The 20,757-nt window shown below is 47.1% G+C and overlaps 1 protein-coding gene across 10 annotated transcripts in view; it reads left to right on the top strand.

Moving 5' to 3' along the window:
- KYAT3 (kynurenine aminotransferase 3) overlaps positions 1–20,757 on the top strand; it is a 597,660-nt gene that overhangs the window by 158,828 nt on the left and 418,075 nt on the right. For 5 of the 10 annotated variants that reach the window (XM_069641748.1, XM_069641749.1, XM_069641747.1 and 2 more), the window contains one exon: positions 15,407–15,458. The exons of the other annotated variants lie outside the window; for them this stretch is intronic. The gene's annotated coding sequence lies outside the window, so the exon portion shown is untranslated. The remainder of the gene's footprint in view (positions 1–15,406; positions 15,459–20,757) is intronic. 10 annotated transcript variants of the gene reach the window in all.

Raw genomic sequence — 20,757 nt, 5'->3', positions numbered from 1 at the left:
AGAGGGGGAGGCTCTCTGCTTATAAGAAGGCTATCAAACACTGTAGAAACTAGTAAGAGAGTATGTTCTCTCACTAATTTCTTGGTGTTTATATGGGAGCAGGACCAGCCATTGCATACTTATGTAAATTCAAATCATAATCATGGATTCAACCAAGAAAGCTTGGAGCATAAAAGACAACTGAGAAAAAACATCCAGGCTTTAAAGAACTTTACCTTAACACAGGTAGACTGTCAAAGTGGGGGAAAAGTGACTCTGAATGGAATATAAGAAGTGGCCCAGAGCTCATCGCTTTCTTTTGACTCAGGCAGGGAGAATTGAGGCTTGGAATACTGGCCTCAAATAATGCATAGACCTTCTGGTCCTTGGTGAATCAGGACTTGAAGCCCCAGTGTTATATGCAAACTAATTTCATTACAGAAAGCACATGGAGAGAACACTTAATACAACTCTATAAGAAACCAGCTGAGGATACCAAGATATGGAAAGAAAATGTACTCTGGAAGTTGCATCTTACCATTGATGACGTAGCCTTACTGACCTCTAAATCCTCATCTTAGAGAGCCGCAGGGCCAAATGGTCTTACCAATTCCATCTTAAAATCCGATATTGATCTTTGGTCAAGAATACGTCTGGTCAAGAATACTTCTGGCACTGTTTAACATTGTGATTCGAAACGGGCAGTGCCCCCCGACTTGGAAAACTGCAATAATTATACCTATTTATAAGAAGGATGATTGGGCTGATCCAGTTAATTATCGCCCTTCTTGATGCAGGTGGCAAGGTGTTTGCCGGGTGGTTTTGTGAGAACTGGAAATGTGGGCGTGTAATGTGGGCTTCCTTACCAAGTTGCAGATAGGAGTTAGAAAGGGTATTTCAACTTCCCTAAATTGCCTTATGCTTTAGATCATACGTGGTAACTCCTGGACTAAGGGTACCCCCCCAGCCCCCTTATGTGGAGCTTTGGTAGATCTATCGAAGGCATTTGATACCATAAACAGAGGGCTCCTTTGACAGAAGCTCAAAAAGTCAGGTCTCCCAATGAATCTCCCATTAATCAAAGTCCATATACATGAGAGAACACAGATGCAAATTAAATTAGATGGACAGGGTCATCTAACTAGTCCAATTACCACAGAAAGAGGTTTGAGGCAGGGGTGCATTCTTGCCCCCTGCCTCTTCAACCTGTACCTGGCAGATTTGGATGAGGCTCTGCGTCCATACCCTTTTGTTGGCTCCAAGTTTTGTAATCAGTTAGCTGGATGGCCTATGCGGACGATATTGTGGTGTTCGATTACACTCTGATAGGCCTCCAGCGTCTGTTGAATGCATTGGGGGAATTCTCCTGGGAGAGTAATTTGTTGATCAATCCATCAAATTCCAATATAACCCGTTTTAGTAGATCAGCAAAAAGGAACATTGGCTTTAAGTGGGCCCTCAGTGATCAAGAGATTACTTTAACAAAATAATTCATATATTTGGTATTTGAAATTACATCTCACTCAAATATTGCCTTCATGGAGGTGTGTTTAGAGGGATGGATTGACAAATTTGTTTGCCAAATTAAGACTCTTGGGTAAAACTTGTTTCTCCATAATCCCTTTAACTTTTACAAGGTTGAATTCATTCCAACCTTGATGTATGGAATGGATGTAGAGAATCAATTACAGGACTTGGATTGGGTTCGATTTGAAGGGAGGTTGTGGAAGAAAACTCAACCTCCCACGATCGCTTCCCATGGTGAGCCTGTGTTTCAAATTTGGTTTAAATTCATTGAGGGTCAGTCTAGATTGGAGGCTAGTGTCTCTTTATAGATCGGCATTGATCCCGCATCAGCAATCCTTATACAAGGATAAAGTTAAAGTTATATTAATGGAGGGGAAGAATCTTACTTTGCATAAACTACAGGGTGTGGTTATTTCTATTTTAGAAAATTGCTCTTGTGCTGTTTTTTACTTTTACAATTTGAACTTTATTAAGGACTCTTACATTATACACCATTAGCCAATGCATTGCACCTTAATTTACATAATTTGGGGAGGAGACAATTGCACTCCACTATGCGCCATTAGTGTTCATGGTGAATTGTATTTAAGTAGACATATGAAATGCTCTTTTACTGTTAAAGATCTTGCCAAAAATCCTACGGGTGTGAAATTGGCCATCGTGAGAATAGACTGGACATATACAATAAATAGGATGCAAAGTTACCACTAGCACAAATCATTATCCAGGTTGGACACATCTTGAGGCACTTTACCAGCATAGGGTGCAAAACCTCAAGTTCAAAGCTACCAGCCAGCCATAACATGTCACTCGCCACCTCCATGCTATATATGCACACAGCCCATCTTTCCTTACTCGCCATGAATCCAATATCACGAGCCAATGGGTAGTGGAAACTGTAAATTTTGTACCCTGACTCGCATATTTATGAAAATTTTAAATGCCTACTGATGAGGTCAATTTCTGAGATTTCGCCTAAGTCTGACGAAGTTGCGGAAGCACGTACTAAAGGGAATATGCTTGATGACCCGTGTTCACTATGTAAGGAACCTTCATAGAAAACTTTGAGGCCTATTCTAATCCTATGTCCACATTACAAGATCAGCTAGAATTATATTTCAGTCACTTTGAAAGTAATACTAGGTGGATGAATTCTGGGAACATTTATCCTTTGGTGATGAATAATTTTTAACTATGGAAGTATTGAGTATGTTGACTTATCTTGGTCTTTTAAAGTGGAATACGAGGAGTATTGTCTTAACTATGAATTGACTTGAATGATTGTATATAAGTGTATAATTTATTACATGTGAAGTCATATTTCTGACTGTACCACATTATAAATACACTTTATAAAATAAGCTTAAAGAGGGCACCAGGCCCAGAAGTGTTTTACAGGAGCTACAAGAGCTCATGGAGGAGATATTCAGATATACCAAAGAAGATTGTATAAAGAAACTTAAGTATAAGAGGACATTTTCAAACAGAGACTATCGGGAATTATGAAAAGTCCAGGGGAAGAAAGTCCTTCTCTTGGCTGACTCGAAGTTGGTTAAACTAGTCGTAGGGCCAGGTAAAGTTAAGTTTGGACCGGGGAATGAAAGACTAGCACCCTTTTCTTTAGATAGGCAGGGTAATCCCTTTAGCAATAGGGAAAGATGGGCCTTTGCATATAATTTCATTAAATAGAGTTGATGTTTTCCCTAATGAGTCAGACTCCTTCTTGGGGACTCGCCACAGAACTCATTGTGTAGTCTTACTTTTAATGTATTGTAAAAGGTCCTCTGTGATGAATTGTCAACGTAATCAAATTCCCTTCCATTTTGTCAGGCTTGAGTGTCTCTTTTGCAAAAATTATTTACAGAGTGTTTAAGATTACTCACTTCTTGTCCTGTTTAAAATATATTACGATGTGCCCTGCGTGTCTCTGGAAATGTGTATGGGGGAAAATCGAAGGGTAGGGAAGCAGCTACGTGATGGTGGGTGGATCACTTGGTTTCTAAGGGCAGGAGTCTGTTTCATCCTGTTCTGGCCCTTTAAGGAGGACGTCAGTTCAGTTCTGTCATGTCACTGACTCAAGAGACTGGACCATGCGGACGCTGAAATATCACGTGGAAAGCAATGCATTTTTGGCACAAACGCGTACAGAATTTACCATTGATAACCTAGCGGAGGACATGGGTCCTTTACAGTGGGGTGAGAGAATGTGACTTGAAGACCAGATGTTGCAGGGGACGGTGGAAACCGAAACCAGGGACGAGGACAGGACACAATGACATAAGAACTGGATGGTGGAGAAAGTGCTGAATTAAGGATGGAGGGATGACAGACGGAAAAGTGCTGTAGGGTTGTCAACGAAGGGCAGAGAAAATGAAAACAGGGTGATGCAGTACCGCAGGGTGCTAGGAAACAGGTTCTTCAGAAAGGAGAGCGTTGAGGTTGGATTTATAGAGAGGAAGAGCATTCCAGAATAGGGGAGAGGGAGAGGGCAGAAACAAGAGGGAGTGCAGGGGGCTCTAGTGATGGCAAGGAGCGGGGGATGATCTTAACGAGTGGAGGAGAGTAGGGAGAGAGATGAGCAGAAAGGAAGGGTGGGGCGAGTCATGGATAGTTTTGAAGATGATACGTTTTTTATATTTAGCCCTTTGTTTTTATAGATAGTCGGGCAGAGGAGGTAGAGGTAAAGCGAGAAAGGTTGAAAAGTATGTGGGCCGCAAACCTGAGGACTTTGTCCAAAGGTGGAAATGCATAGTTGGGAAGTTCTTGGAGGAGACTGGCACATTAGTCTGATCTAGAAAGGACTAAGGAGGAGATTAGTTGCTCAGCAGTATTGAAAGGAACAATATGACTGATTCTTTTCTGATATTGAGGGGTGGAGTCTGGCTGCAGTGGCAGATTTGGAGATGAATAGCGAAGTTGTGTGATGGGTCAAAGATGACAACAAGGTTACGAGCAGAGATAGTCTGGTGGTAAGAGTTGAGGAAGAGAGCCTGTTTGGCTGGGAAGTAGAGATCTGAGTCGTCAGCACAGGGTTCATAGGAGAAGCCATAAGAGGAGATCGGGGCGCCAAGAGCTGAAGTATAGAGATTGAAGAGAGGTCGACCAAGGACCAAACCCTGGGGAACGCCAACAGTAGGGTTGAATGGGAGGTATGGCTGTTCCAGGACACCTGAAAGTGTCTGCGGGCAAGCTATGAAGCTAACCAAGCGAGGGCTTCATGTCTGATGCCAATGAGAGATAATATAGAGAGAAAGTCAGAATGGTTGACCGTATAAAAGGCAGTAGACCGTGCAGAAGAATAGGAATAGATTAAAAGTTTTCATGCAGATCAGAAGAGACAAAGTTGTTCACTTTGAGGAGAGCTGTCTCTGTATAATGGCAAAGTCAGAAGCCAGATTGAAGAGGTTCTGGGAGGTTATGAGTATCCAGGAACTCAGTGAGTCAATTGAATAATACTCGCTGTAGGAGTTTGAATTAGTGTGGTAGAAGAGAGAGAGACTGAGCAGACAGTTAGGATCTAGACCAGGAAGCCTAACGAGACGGATAAAGCTAGCTGTCTTGTAGGATGAGGGAAAAGTGGCATTGTCAAGAGAGGAGTTGAAGAGGGAAGTAAGATTTGAACTGTGAGCTTTGTGCTTCGCAATGTGCAGGGTGAGTGGTTGGACATAAAGGGTTAGCCTTGAGGAGTAGGGCAAAAATCTCATTGCAGTTGGTGAGGGCGAAGGAATACATAGAACGGAAGGGGAAGGTGAAGAAAAGTGAGCAGGAGGGGATATTTTTCATGGGTATTGTGATCAGTAGAAATGTTAGGAGCAAAGTAGAGGGCAAGATCATTTGCAGAAAAGAGTGGAGGAGATGGAGGTGAGAGAATTAAGTTGAGATGTTTGGAGGCTCTTAGGCGGAGAGAGAGGAGATGGGAATATGGTCAAGGGAGTTTCCTTTTCAATGGGTGGGCAGAGCATGGACAGTAGAGACAGAATGGTTAAGTAGAAGAGTTAATTACACACAGTGGCTAGAGCAGCAGATAGAGAGGGGAGGTTAAAGTAACCAATGCCAATGAGATGGTGTTCAGGTGGGAGAGAGTCAATTAGTTGGGAGAGGTGGTCGAAGAATTGACCTACCGGACCTGGAGGCCAGTAGAGAGAGGGAGAACGTGCGCCATAGGGGCAGTGATTGTGGAGATGGTATATTTGAATGACAGAATCAGCAGGAGATCGGGGAGTAGGAGAGATGAGAAGTTTGGAGAAGAAACGGTCGTACACCACCACCCATGTCAGTGGGAAGGGGGCGTGAGTGATGGTGTAAGCAGGGTCATGTAGAGCAGCAAGGGTTGCAGAGTCAGGTTTCAGGATAGTAATGATGTCAAGAGAAAGAGAATGAGAAGGGAAGAAGTTCGAGGTAAAGGTTTTATCGCAGACAGACTGTGCATTCCGAAGAGCAATAGAAAGGATGAGATGTAGGAGCATAGCGACGTGGAGTCTGGGCACTGGGGTAGATGCAAGAAGAGGATGTGCAATGGAAGTTGGGGGTTGGAATAGGTTTTGTGAATAGAAAGAGTAGTGAAGCGAGAAGAGAGTTGGCATCGAGGAGAAGAGAGGATGGTCACGACCCTGAGCCCTGATCCCCACTGGCAAGCCCATTGGCCAGATGGAATCGGGGCTTGGATCACTAATAAGGCCTGGCATCCACTTCTCAGGCCCTCTTGGGGCAAGTCCTGGCGCCTTTTGGCGCCAGGCTCATCAGTAAGGAAAGACATCTGCTTGAATAACTACTTTATTTAGGCTTTCAGCCAACATGGATGCATCCACATAGTTTGATTCCTAGAACCAAGCTATGCGGTCTAGTGTTTTGGATGTGGTGGCCTAGGGACTACTTTACCTGGACTACTTTACAGTGGCTATTTAAACCACACCCGAACAAGACCACACGCTTCGCGTTACTTTGCTTCTAGGAACGTGACGCTCACCGTGTCCAGCTTTCTCACGAGCCTGGTGAATTCCGGACCTGCAGAAAAAACCGAAAGCATCATTAGCAGCAGAATCTTACCTGCATTTATCATCCTTCACTGCTCGCAGCTCCTGGGCAGCTCTGTTGGTGGAGTTCACCGCCCGGATAAAAGGACCTGAGAAAAGGAGAAAGACATCATTAAAGAAGGTAGTGGAGACATTACAACCACAAAGCGCTTAAAGACTTACCTGGTTGGTTGCTTTTCGGCCAGCATAGCTCTGGAACTCCATCTGCGCTGGGAACTCACCGCGACCTACGAAAAGAGAAAAGCACAAGTCAGTGAGGACAAGACATCGCTGCGCTACGCAAAGCGCCTCCTTACCGCATCATAGCGCTATAGCGCGCCATCATCTCCCAGAGAGAACCAGCATATCCAGTTCTCCAAGCAGACACTCTGCGCTCCTAGGGAGATAAAAAGGAGACATTTAGAACAGAGAAAAGGTGTGCAAGAATTACGACGCCATCAATCGCAATAAGACCTACCTGAAAGACACTACAAAGGCAGCAGTCAGTGAAGTAACTGGACCGCCCGCGCCCACAAAAGACAACGTGCCCCTGCCCAGAGAGCAGGATGGAGAGCCCACCGATTCCGACAACTGGGTGAGAAGAGAACCTGGAGGGGCTGGAAACACAAGGGAGGTGGGGGAAAACTTACCTTGGTAGCCCAGTCCTAATATAGTCTTCATTTCCAGGCAGAATCCCATCGACACCGAGACCACAACAGGGAATCATTGGGAAGGCCACCCACGACCAACTGGCTGGGTGGCGTCCCCGTGGATACCAGGTGAGCGTAACAATGATGGGGAGAGAGTTGAGATGGTTCTTAGTGAAGCGAGAAGTAGTAGGGAAAGGGCACAATAGCATGATAACTGCATGGCTAAGGTGCATCTGAGAAGAAGCAATTAAGGGCCGTTACAGACAAAGTAGTAGGATACAGCAGAGCAACAGATCCTAGGCCAAGAGGCTGGCCAACGCCTGGCCTTCACCCTTCACTATTCTGGCTTTAACTGGGATGCCCCTGGAGTGCAGAAGGGTTGACACGCTCTCGTCACCCGATTGCCTAGACCATCAGTGTTTGCTTTCTCTAATACTGTCCCTGGTGTTGCTCAGATGAGGCGATTTCTTCCTGATTTGTGTTCCCAGAGGAGCCTCTTGTGGACTTCAGCTGGAGGTGGGACTGATCCAAGATGGCCAAAGGAAGTCATGTCACCAATCCAAGAGGGCCACAATATTATGTTACATCAAAGTGTGCTCATGTAAAATACACCCATGTGTATGTGGAGCCGGCACCATGCTGGGCAAGGAAGGAACATCAGCCTACTTGCATACTTCAGGTGTGCACATCTGTCCATGCCCCCCAATGAGGGAACAAAGATGGCAGACTCAATCGCTCCTTGAAGAGCCTAACACCATTTACAGCTGATTCCGTCCTCAAATTAATCCTACACAGATGCAAACAGTTGTGTGTAGCTCAGCCTGTGGGTTGAGATACAGCCCTATATAACTAGTGAGGCATCTTGGGCTACTGTGAGAGTTTGGAATATCGGAGCAGCGATGAGGACTTGGATGACAGGGTTGGTGGTACAAAAGAGGTTGGAAACCTCTGAAAAGAGGAGAAATTGGACGTACAGGGGGACGTGGGCAAGCAAGAAAAGTTAGAGGTGGAGGAATGGCAAGAAGAATGATGAGAGAAAGGAGAACAGGAGGGAAAAGAGAGATGTGGAGAATTGGAATATGGAGATGGAAGAGCAGAGGAGAGAGGAAGGTAAGTGGCATTAGGATTAGTGAAACAGATTGATTGGCTTAAGGTCCCATACCTTATTTGTGTGGCTTTGGTCAAAGTTTCTTCTATGCGTTTGTTACTGTCTGTTGGTTACTTCTATACAGCTTTTTTCAAGTGGACATCGAAAATATTATGCTCATCTTGCTGTGTACCATGGTGGATTTAATGCAGTGATAGAAGTCGTGGATTAATTTATTGATTTTGTTCAAGAGAATCCTCCCTTTTCCCAAATGAAGAAAATATCTGCTTTGTACTGAGAATATATAAAGGGGTTCCGCGATGGGAGCTGTAAAAACTCTTGCTTAAGATTGGTAATGAAAAGATTTGCTGATGTTGTGCCTGTGGTAGTTTTCAGTTTGGAGGAACTGTTTTCAATTGAAGCACTTTGTGATGAGTGATAATGAATCCTGCAAGGTGGGTGTGGTGCCTATATTTTTGGTTGCCTTTTGTACCAACGCCTAACAGGCTGCTATTAACACTTCACGTGGACTGCTTAAAGTAGAGTGACGGCCACTTAGCCAGGAGGGTATTTGATGGGGCTTTCTTTGGCTTAAGGGTATTCCTGCAGAGGTCCTATGCCCTGTAGAAATCTTTTTAGTATTAAATGCCAGATTATTTTGTTTTAATACATTTGTGGAGTGCACGTAACCCATGGGCGTCTAGGCGCTTGTTACAGTTTACGCAGTTAGTAAAACAGTTAGCAGGCGGTGAGGCTGCTAATGGAAGATCAGGGTTTTCAGTCTTTTTCAGAACAAGGTGTAGGGATGCTCGGATCTCAAGGCAGGGGTTAGGGAGTTCCAGGGCGTTACACCGAAGACAGGGAAGCTGGAACCGCCGGCTTTGGCACGCTTGAAACTGGCAGTGCTTCGGCGGTTGGCATAGGCAGTACGTGTGGGCCTGGAGGCAGCTGATTTGGAGAGTCTCTGGGCTAGGTAGCTTGGGTAAGCGTTGTCAAGGAAACAGTGAGTAATGGTGAGAATTTTGAACTTTATCCATTCCCTGACTAGGAGCCAGCGCGCTCCTCTTCTTGCTGTAGTGATTTGCTCATGTTTATTTAGTCTGAGGGCAGTTCACAGGGCATTATTCTGGATGGTTTGCACCTTCTTTAGATTTCTCTCCAAGTTGCTTGCAAGGAGGGCGTTGAAATAATCCAACTTGGAGCCGATGATGGTTCTGCTGATGGTGAGGCAATTGTCCATGGATAGGAAGGGTTGACTTGCATTGATTAACTTGGTTGCATAAGCAGCAAAAGAGGCAATGGCGTTGACATTACTTGACAAGGTGAGAGTGGGGTGTAGATGGAAGCAGAGTGTCCTCACAACCAGAGAGATGTGGATGCAGTGGTAATCAATGGTGAATAGCTGATAGGCCGGGCCGAGTTTGGCGAGGTATGCAGGGTTGCCTACAAGGAGGAGTTCAGTCTTCTCATAGTTTAGGCATAGATGATGGCAGCCATCCACGCTTGGATGGTTTCATAGATGAATTCCAGGTTGTGAGCTCCAGTGAGGGGGATGAGGACCTGGGTGTCATCAGTGTAGTTCAGTTACTTGATGTTGAGAAAGTCAAGGAGGTCGAAGAGGGGTTTGTTATAGACATGATAGAGGGTTGGGGAGATGTAGGAACCTTGGGGCACACCACAGGCGATAGCTGTCGGATTGGCGGCATGATTGTCGGCAAAGACTCTTGAGGTGCGGTCGGCCAGGAAGCATGCAACCCACTGGGTGGCATCTGGAGAAAGAGGCAGCGGTGGACAGATGATGCCAGAGGATGGAGTGGCCGACCAAGTTGAAGGCTGCCGACAGGTTCAAAAACTTTAGAGGGGAGAGGTTTCCTGAGTCTTTGGTGGCGTCAAGTTGGTTCTTCAGGTTGAGAAGCACAGACTCGTGGCCAGGATGGAAGCCTGATTGATGTGGGCTAAGGACATGATGCTGCTCAAGGTGTTGCTAAATCTGGATATAGGCAGCCTGGTCTAACATTTTTTTGTAGGAAGGGAACTGTGGTGATTGGGCAGTTGGTGGGGATGGGTGGGTCAAGAGAGAACTTCCTGAGGATGGGTGAGATCCAGGATTCTTTAAGTGAGTCTGGGACAGAGCAGGAGATAAGAGGCCTTAATGATCTTGGTGATTTGTGGCAGTAGGAGGTCCACACATTCTCTGATGAGCGGTGCATGGCAAATGTCTGCTTTTCATTTAGAGGCTTTAAGGCCCTTTAGGATGTCAGTGAACTCTGGCACAGAGACTGGGTGGATGTTATGAACCGCCATTTGTGCCCCTTCTGGACTTCCTGGTACATGATGCACTGTACCACTGGGGCCGTGTTCCTCTCAACATGGCCGGCGCATCAGTGATGCTGCGCTCTAGCGTTTACGCCGGAGCAATGGATTCCTAGAAAAGGGCACGCCCCGAGGTGCTCTACGTCTCAACGCTCCCTTTCGAGTTCGCAGCTAGTGTGCTTACTGTTCCTTTCCTTGTATCATCGTTCCGATACATCCATTCTCTCTCTTCCCCATTCCTGGACCATTGTGCGGCTTACTCCACAACCAGGCCGTCCGCTCATTCCTTCCTGGGTCCCCTTCCAGGCTCAGAGCTTGCGACTCCATTGCAATACTTATGAATAGTGCCTCCCTTCCTGGTTCCGCGCTTACTCCTGAACGTGGTCTGCTCTTACTTCCTGGAATCCTGAACTCTTCCTCTGAGTCTACTTACGTTCCACGCTGGATACGGAGGACCACCGGCCTTACCTGTTCAAGTCCCGAACATCCCGGAGATCAGAGAAACCTACAAAGAAGAAAGCGACAAGGGACAAACAGGTAAGACCGGGGCTTGAGTGTGACAGTTTGAGATGCCCAGAACTTGATACAGTACTCAATATGGAGGCGGCAGTCCAGGACCTAATGAGAGGAATGCGGGAATTAACAACAGAGGTTCAGAACCTCAAAGCCGAAAATGTAGCGTTAAAACAACTTGTGCTTTCACGGGATTCGGCGCTACAGGAAATTGCTCTGGTCGGGGGCATAGTGGACAAGTATGATGGTTCCAGCAAATCACTGTGGTCCTTCCTCGATTCCTATTTGGTGCATTTCACATTTAAACCCTACCATTTTTCCATGCCCCGAGCCAAGGTGGGGCTTATAATTGCTAATCTCTCAGGCAATGCCTTAGCCTGGGCAACTCCTTTGGTCAATGCTGCAGATCCACTCCTGGACAATTATGACGGGTTTGTGGAAGCCTTCAAAACCATGTTCGATCATCCTCAACAGGTATACAGTGCTCAGGAAAGGCTCCTAGAATTCCAACAAGGGGGTCAAGACATGCTTTCCTATGTAGCCCGCTTTAAGCAGTTGGCTAAAGAGGCAGATTGGTCCCGGGAAGCAAGTTTTACCCTGTTTCATACGGGGTTAAACGACGAAATTAAGGACAAAATCGGTAGAGTAGCCCGTCCAAGTTCCTACAAGGCCCTGATAGACTTGTCCCTCCAAATTGACTTTCGAATCCAGGTAAAAAGGCAGAAAAGAAAAAGACCAAAACAGTTTCTCCAAAGGTTTCCATGGAATATCCTAGCCCTAAGGAAGCAACCACATCGTACTCTACTGATCCTGAGCCTATGCAACTAGGCTCCATACGGGGTTCAATATCCGCACAAGAAAGGATGCGTAGGATCAACACAGGGCTCTGCATGTATTGTGCCTAGGATAAACATCTTGTACGGAATTGCCCTATCGCTCCACCCAGGCGTTCGGGAAACGCCAGCTCCCGATCTTGAGCGGAGCCCAGCTTTGGGAGAACGGTGCCTGCTCCGCCTCTGCTCCTTCCTTAAATTTCCCCCAATTGAATACCTTGGTGGTCCTGCAAACATCCTCATCTATTGCCAATAAGGAGACTCATTCCGTTCTGGCCCTAGTAGACTGTGGTGCAATGGGAATCTTCTTGGACCATGAATGGGCCATGAAACACAACATTCCCTGGGAAACTAAGGGAACAATTCAAGCTGTCGAAGGAATTGATGGAAAACCACTATCCTCGGGAACCATAACCCAGCAAACCACGGAATTGTTACTCTCAATCAACAATCATCAGGAGATGCTTTGTTTTGACATCAAGGCAGCACATTATCCTATGCTTCTGGGAATGCCCTGGCTACAAAAACACAACCTGTACATCAATTGGGCGGCCAGATCCTTATTTCTAGGATCTGAATTCTGTCTGTCCCATTGTTTACCCCAAAACATGGTACGGAACGTGGCTATGGAACCCCAGATCCCCCAACGACCATCCATCTGTGTCTCCAATATTTCCCAAATACCGGAGATTTACCATCAATACTCGGATGTGTTTTCAACAGCTATTGTTCAATCACTACCACCACATCGACCAGAAGATTGCGCTATCGACACAGAAGATTTGCAGTGATACCATTTGGAAGAATGTTTATCCTTTCCGAGCCGGAAAAAGGGCATTGCATTACTGGAAAGATTCCGAGCTGAAACGTCATCTTCTGATCTGTGGAAGGACTAAGTCGGAAAAAACCAATGGTCCTTAGTCACAAAAGATGGTTATCTCTTCAAAGATAACAGGCTGGCAGTACCCACGAACAAGTTGAGAACCAAGATCATGAACCTCTGTCATGACACCTTCCATTCCGGGCATCGAGGCGTTACTGCTACCCTTCGCCATATTCAGAGACAATTCTAGTGGCCTCACATGAGTGATGGAGTAAAGGCATATGTCCAAGCCTGCCCAGTCTGCAGTCAGAATAAGTCAGATAATAAGAAACCTGCTGGTCTTCTCCATCAACCTATGTTGCCAGATCATCCTTGGGAAGTGATTGCCACCGATTTTATCATAGAGCTGCCCCCTTCCAAAGGATTTACCACCATAGTGGTTACCATCGACCTGTTCACCCACATGGCTCACTTTACCCCATTGTACAAGTTGCCTTCAGCCCAGGAAATGGCAGGTATATTTCTGAAGCACATCTTCAGATTACATGGCCTACCTTCCAAGATCATTTCAGACTGCGGTGCTCAATACATCTCACAGTTCTGGAAACACCTATGCCACATGCTGGACATCCAACGTGCCTTGCCTTCTGGATACCACCCCCAAACCAATGGAATTACAGAGCGAGTAAATCAGACTTTAGAACAATATTTGCGCTGTTTTTCAGCCAAAGTCAAGGATGATTGGTCGATCTTAATTCCAGTAGCAGAATTCGCCTATAACGAGATCATTCAGCTAGTAAGACAAGCCCCTTCTTCTGTAGTCCAGGTTTCCATCCATCCATCAGTTCTGCCAATGATCCTACCTCATACCACCCCGGTTCCATTGGTTGATTCCTGGATTGAAAAACTGGTCACGACACACAGGGATGCTAAGGAACATTTAAAAAAGGCCAGAATGGATGTCAAAAGACATGCTGATGCTAAACGGAGGCCTGCTCCTGTCTATGGGATTGGTGACAAGGTCTGGTTGTCTTCTAAACTACTGCCTCGGCATCTACATCCTAATAAATTGGCCCCCAAATTCTATGGACCATTTCCTATCAAAGAGGTTATCACTCAAATGGCGTATCGACTCCAGTTACCAGACTCCTGGAAGAGGATTCATCCTGTTTTTCACACTTGCCTGCTCCAACCTTATCTTGCATCGACTAGGTCAGCTCACCGACCCAACCCAGTGCTAGTCAACGATCAGACTGAATTTGAGGTCTTCAGGATCTGTGACTCTAGATATAAAAGAGGTCGGCTACAGCATCTAGTGGAATGGAAAGGATATCCTCCCAGCGAACGAACATGGGAACCTGACTCCAACGTGATTGCCCCTCGCTTAGTGCGAAAATTCTATCTGACTCATCCGGGCAAGCCCGGTGGATTGTGTTTTAGGAGGGGGCATGCTGTCATGAACCGCCATTTGCGCCCCTTCTGGACTTCCTGGTCCATGATGCACCGTACCACTGGGGCCGTGTTCCTCTCAACATGGCTGGCACATCAGTTATGCTGCCCTCTAGCGTTTATGCCGGAGCAATGGATTCCTAGAAAAAGAGAACACGCCCCCGCAGCGCTCTGCGTCTCAACGCTCCCTTTCGAGTTTGCAGCTAGTGTGCTCACCGTTCCTTTCCTCGTATCATTGTTCCGATACATCCATTCGCTCTCTTCCCCATTCCTGGACCATTGTGCGGCTTACTCCTCTCCCAGGCCGTCCACTCATTCCTTCCTGGGTCCCCTTCCAGGCTTTGCGCTTGCAACTCCATTGCAATACTTGTGAATACTGCCTCCCTTCCTGGTTCCACGCTTACTCCTGAATGTTGTCTGCTCCTACTTCCTGGAATCCTGAACTCTTCCTGAGTCTACTTACGTTCCACGCTGGATACGGAGGACCACCGGCCTTACCTGTTCAAGTCCCGGACATCCCGGAGATCAGAGAAACCTACAAAGACGAAAACAACAAGGGACAAACGGGTATGACCGGGGCTTGAGTGTGACAGTGGAAGTGGAATAGAGGAATGGGCTGTGGGGACTGGGTTGGAATGATGGGGTCAAGGGAAGTGCTGATGTTGGTTAGTTTAAGTTGAATTTTGCTCTGTAGCAAAGCAGTTTTGTCTAGGAGAGCATTCTGGGCGTCATTGCACCAGGTGACGTTCTTGGTGACCATGGATGGAGGTGAGACTTGGGATTCTAGTTCCCGTAGGATAGATAATAGTTCCCAGGAATTAGATTTGGCAATGGCAATCTGAGTATTGTAGGCAGACGCCTTGGCCACTTTGATGGCTTCTTTGTATGATATGGAGAGTGCTGTGAAGAAAGATTTGTTCACTCCTCACGGGCATAGGCGCCAGATGTGTTCACTAAAGCGCTTTTCAGCATGCAAGATATGTCATTCTGGGGTGAACCAAGAGTTGGTGCGTGTAGATCATTTGGGGATGCAATTTTTGCGTGGGGCGAGTGTATCGATGGCAGAGTTGAGGGATGTGTCTATTGAATAAGCTGTCAATGTCTAGTATGAGCGAGTCCGGTTTTCGGGTGTTACCGATTTTCCCCGATATCTAGACTTTGTTACTAGGGGGACTCTGATAAACCCCGGTAATTCATTAAATCATACTTTTTATGTGCAGGGACCAGGATTTGAAGCTGTGATGCCTTGTATTCAAGACAGAAGCGTTGCCGGTGAGTTATCCTGCCAGCTCTTTGAAAGAGTTGTATTTAATGCCTTAAATGATTATGCACCATTGCCACCTTGTGGCCGAATGGTGAATTGAGTGCATTTTTGTGAACTGCTTTTGTTTTTTTCCTCTGTCAATTAGTCCCTTATTGTTGCGCTTATTTCTTCATAAGCACAACAATAAGGACACTTCAGTTCCCCCTGCAGCTAATACCAGCCCCTCCCATCACAATGCTGGCAGGAAACTGCTAATGATGGGCCATTAGTCACTGAATGGTTTTGTGCCAGCGTTGTAATGGGAGGGGAGGTGCAGTGGGGTGTGGGGAGTGGGCGTGCATTGTAGGCAGCTTTGCCTCTCTGCAGGTGTGTAAGTGGCATGCCGTGGCCAGAGGCAGTTACATGCCTCAGCCACGGCCTTAATATTTATTTGGACAATGTTTGTCAGGTCCGTGGATTCGATCAATTTATTTATTTCTGTAATGTTGGTCCCGACCAACATCGTGGAAATAAATAAATTAATCTGGTCCATGGACCCGAAAACTTTGTCCAAATAAATGAACAAGGCCGTGGCAGAGGAGCAGGACTGTTACTGCCTCGTGCCCCCTGCAAGGGGGGCACTCAGCCACGGCCTTGTTTATTTATTTGGACAATTATTTATTTATTGGACAGCCTCTGCATGTGCCTCTAAACCGATCCTACTGTAGCATGCAGGGAGGGTTACGATCTGGAAATACACTGCATCCATACATTGCATTAGTGAAGCTCCTCTGAAAGAATAAACACTATTGAATGCTGGGAATGCAGAAGGGAGGGAAGCGTTCGATTATAAAACGTTCAGCTCAATTATGATTGTGAGGAATCGGCTCCAACACTCTAGCTGTATCCTAAGCAACATATTTGGTGTTTGTGCCGGATTATGAACTGATCCGAAAGTAGAACAAACACCAGTCATGTGCCATTTGTGTTACCCTGTGATGTCCCTTCATTGCAACATGAACTGTGACATTGGCAAAGAGGCATTTATGAAACGTGATATTCTGTATCATGCGCAACACTTTCCTGAAGACATTAAATAATGGTAAAATGTGGTTGCCTTACTTCAGAGCACAGGCATTGTGATGTCATGCCTTCCATTATCGGTTTGACTCATTCCTTCTTATCGTCGAACAATTAGCCCACATCCTACTGCTGTTGCTGCTGTTTCTGCCGTTGCCATGCCAACAGGTGAAACTCTCCTATGTTGTTGGTGTACCTTTTCCATGAACATATGTGCAAGGGAAGTTTATTCCCATTCCTGCTCACAATAAACGTGTCAAATGCAGACATATGGGTGTGCTTTGTAAGGTAACATATGACCTCTCTGCCTTTGAAAAATGAAATGCACACATCGGCCCCCTCCCCGCGTATACAAACTAACACATAACAATGGTGTTTATTAATATTTATATACCGCGCAGCAGCCGGGAGGCATCGTGGCACTGTTACATATAGAGTCAAAGCTGGTTACAGAAGAAGTCATACCTGGTTACATGACAGTGTGTTAGGAAATACAACTCCTACATATACACACAATAAAGCAATAAAAGAACATTTCTGTGTTTACACCTGGAAAAAGTTGTCTGCGATTTTTTTGAAAGGGGCAAACGGGAAAACACTGATAAACACAGATTCTGAAAATTTTTGAAAACTCTGGAAAAACACCCCCAGAAGTTAAAAAATAAAAACCCTAAAACAGGAAACTCTACTTATAATACAGTACCCTCCACACAGCTACCAGGTCTAGGTTCCGTAGCAGTGCGTTCAGTGCCACAGAAGTAGGGGTGTACCGAATAATAGATTTAGTATTCGGCCGAATACCAAATAGTCGGCCAAAGTATTCGGCCGAAGCCGAATATTAACCGAATGGCTCTTTCCTGCCCATGGCATGAATCATAATGGCACTGCTTCACCTCACCTCACTGATGAGGCCCAACAAGGCTGAAACACGTGCATGGGGTTGCAGTTGGTACTCTTGTTCAGAGAGGAATTGCCATAGCATTTCGGTGCTGGACTGCCCATGTGGGCGGGACAAAGACTGATATGCAAATGGATATTTCCCATCTGTGAAAGGTACAGTGAGCAAAAAGCTTGTGCTGCAAACTCTCATCTCAGAGCAGGTTATCATGCCATGTTCTTTCTGGAGAGGAGCGCGTGCTACCTTTTTTGAAATATATGAATCATAAGCTGTCATTGCTTATGTATTGCTTGAAACCTATGTAGTGTCCACCATTTACTAGCACTAGGTTGGGGCCACCACCGTTAAAGCGGGCTTTATAATGCTGAGCAGACAAATGTTTTCCAAATGTGCATCTTACACTTTCATAGATAAAAAAAAAAAGACTTTGTCAAACTCAAAAATGCCGCCTAAACTTGCATTCACTAGTTTTCTTTGAAATGCATTTCTTTTTTGTCAGACTACCACATAAATATTTTTGTGCCCCTTTCTTTTTTTTATCACAGATTAACTGGGGTGCATTTGTCTACAAAAAATGTGGCTGGGTTTGTCCTGAAGCTTGTAGAGATAGTGACTCTTTGCAAGGCTTAACATCAATACATAATGCCTCAGGCTGATGTACAAGCTTCCGTGCAGCTGTGCTGGGCCCTTGTGAAATCCAATTTTGTTTCTTGGTTTGATTTAGGCCCTACCACACTGCTGTTAAGGCAGATAAAGACTGAGTGCAAGACAATACAATCCTTGGCTCCGCCCATTAAGTGAGACAGGAAATGTTGAGGTGGGCCACAGCACTTCAACTGGAGCCTTCTTTGTGAAGTGTTACTTGGCACCGAGGTGTTGAACACTGCCTCACATCCGCAGCTCGGCCCGTTCTCCATCATTTGCACGGGTTTATAGGAGCCCCTTTGTCATTTAACCTCCTTCAGCCCATGCTAATGGTATGAGACAATGGGCCAGCCCAGCTATAAACAAATGTGAATTGGAGTATCATTGCCACCCTCATTAAAGGAGAATCCTCTGCTCAGACTTAAACGCGCATGCCACAAATACCCAACCCCCAAAACACACACGCAACTCTGTGCGATGGTTCTGGCACCTACTGCAGGTTACACAAAGCGCGCCCTACACACTTTTGTGAAGAGTGGGAACCCACACTTTTTGCCACATGAGAAGTTCGAGGGGATTGGGTCCTCCGACGTATTCCATATCTGACAGTAATCACCACAGCTGTGCTGCTTCGGAAAATCTTTCGGCTCCTGCATCGATGACGTCGATACACCGCCCTCGAGGACCTCCTCTGACGGCTGACGTCACTGGATGTTATAAGTAGGACGCACGACGCCTGTAGCCTCAGTTCTGTTTTTTCCGCAAACGTGTTCGCTTCGGAGATCTAGGCGCACCTCGACTCTTTGGAGTTTCTGTTCTTTCATTCTTCGAATCTGTTCATTTGTGAAGTTAAAGTCCTTCGTGATGTCTACCTCTTCTCCAGCATGGGGTCTGGCATGGATTCACATGCTCATGAATATTCCCCGTCGTCAGGCTGGGAATCCTCGGTAAAGAAAAAACCAGTATCAGTTTCGTTTCTGATCTGTCTTTCGTAGTAATAACCAATCACTGGTCTCTGCGTCATACTGACCACAGCCAATGACTGCCCTCTACCTAAGCACCGCCTCTGGCAGCCATCTTCAGATTTTTACCGCACGTTCATGTGTTGGGATCCTCGTGCTATTGCTCTCGAGCGTTAGTGCTATTTTTTCGCGCTTTTTCACAAAAACTTCGATTCTTTCGGTCAAAAGAGCCTCAAGCTCCACCGATCCTACATCCGATCAACGGGGACCCGTGTCGGATTCATCTGTGCCCCTCAAGGGTGAAGATTTCGTCGAGCTACACTTCGGAGGACTCCAGAAGCTTCTCAGGCCCGGTCTCGGAGATGGCCCAGGAGAAGGGAAGCTCGACGCCCGGAAAGCTGTTCAGGGCCTGCCCTGGATGCCAGCTGCAGAACGTCTTCAAGGAGGACGAACACTCTTTCTGCCTTTACTGCCTTCATGGGGACAAGACGCACGTGGAGAAGGACTGTGCGTTTTGCGGCAACATGTCGGAACGGACCATGAAGGACCGCCATCAACGTCTCGCCAGCTGGCTGGAGGGTAAGAGCCCGTCTGGCGAGAAGAAGAAGAAATCTGAGCGGTCTTCTAAGACCTTTGAGGGCGCCCCGGCGACGGGGGCCCAACATAAGGCCAAGCACCGCGAGTCCGCTGGCACCGGGAGCGCCGAACGGTCGGGCTCTACGGGCGCCAGGCAGGGCGCACCCTCCCCGGCACCATCAACCACGAGCCAACGCTCTGGGTCGGGTAAGAGGAAGGCCGAGCACCCGGCGAAGCTCCTGGAGAGGCCCCGGTCGAGCTCTAAGGCAGAGGAGGAGTGTGGCAGTGCCCCCTCCCTCAAGGATAAGGCGGTGAGCGCACCTAAGGTGGTGAAGGCCTTGATCCATTCGACCAAGCCCTCTATCGAAACGGTCGCGGCGGCCCTGGCCCAGCCTGTGGAGGCTGCACCAGTGGTGGCGGCCTCGGGGCCCAGAATCTCCCTGCCTCCTCGGAGGGAGTCTTCTTTTGTGCCCATCGATAGGACCCCCGTGAAACCCTCCGTGGGGAAGAAGAAGGGGGGGCAGGGCGTCGTCGTAGATTCGGCCTCAACCTCAGAAGAGGAGCTGATCGAGGTCTTAAGCCACGGCCTAGGCGTGGAACAAGACCAGCCCGTCGGAATGGGCCCCGACGCAGGTGACGACGACGACATCGTCGAGGATACCGACGGGGCCCCTGCTCGCCCGTCGGATTCCCCTCTGCCAGCGCCGCAAGACAACTCAGCGGCCATTTTGTTGGCTATACAGTCCTTATGCTCCGAGATAAGGACGAGACTACCGTTACCGACGGAGGAACCTCTCCCGTCGGGGGATCCAGAACCGGGACCTTCTGGTGTTCCCCCTACCAAGAAAAGAAGGATCCATCCACCGCCTCCTTTTCAACCGTCGCGCCCCGTCCAGCCCTCCTCCCCGTCCACCCGAGGGGATGATACGGGGACTGACACGGCAGCGACGGGTACGGACGACGAGGCATACGACGAGGATTTTCCGTCGTCGCCTCCCACCACGGCTTCTCCGCCCGACGAGATTGGATCGTTCCACTCAATGATCGCCAGGGCATCCGAGCTTTTCCAACTCTGCCCTGAGGAGAAGAAAAAGGAAGGCTTCCTTTACCAACGGCGCGAGGCCAAGAGGAAGACGGTCCTCGCAGTGCCTCTGTTGGACGACATTT

The sequence above is a fragment of the Ambystoma mexicanum genome, chromosome 1q (genome assembly GCF_040938575.1).
Source record: "Ambystoma mexicanum isolate Mex_15411 chromosome 1q, UKY_AmexF1_1, whole genome shotgun sequence".
NCBI classification, from domain to species: Eukaryota; Metazoa; Chordata; class Amphibia; order Caudata; family Ambystomatidae; genus Ambystoma; species Ambystoma mexicanum.
The sequence above is the reverse complement of the archived record's forward strand: the minus strand, read 5'-3'. Positions and strand labels throughout refer to the sequence as shown.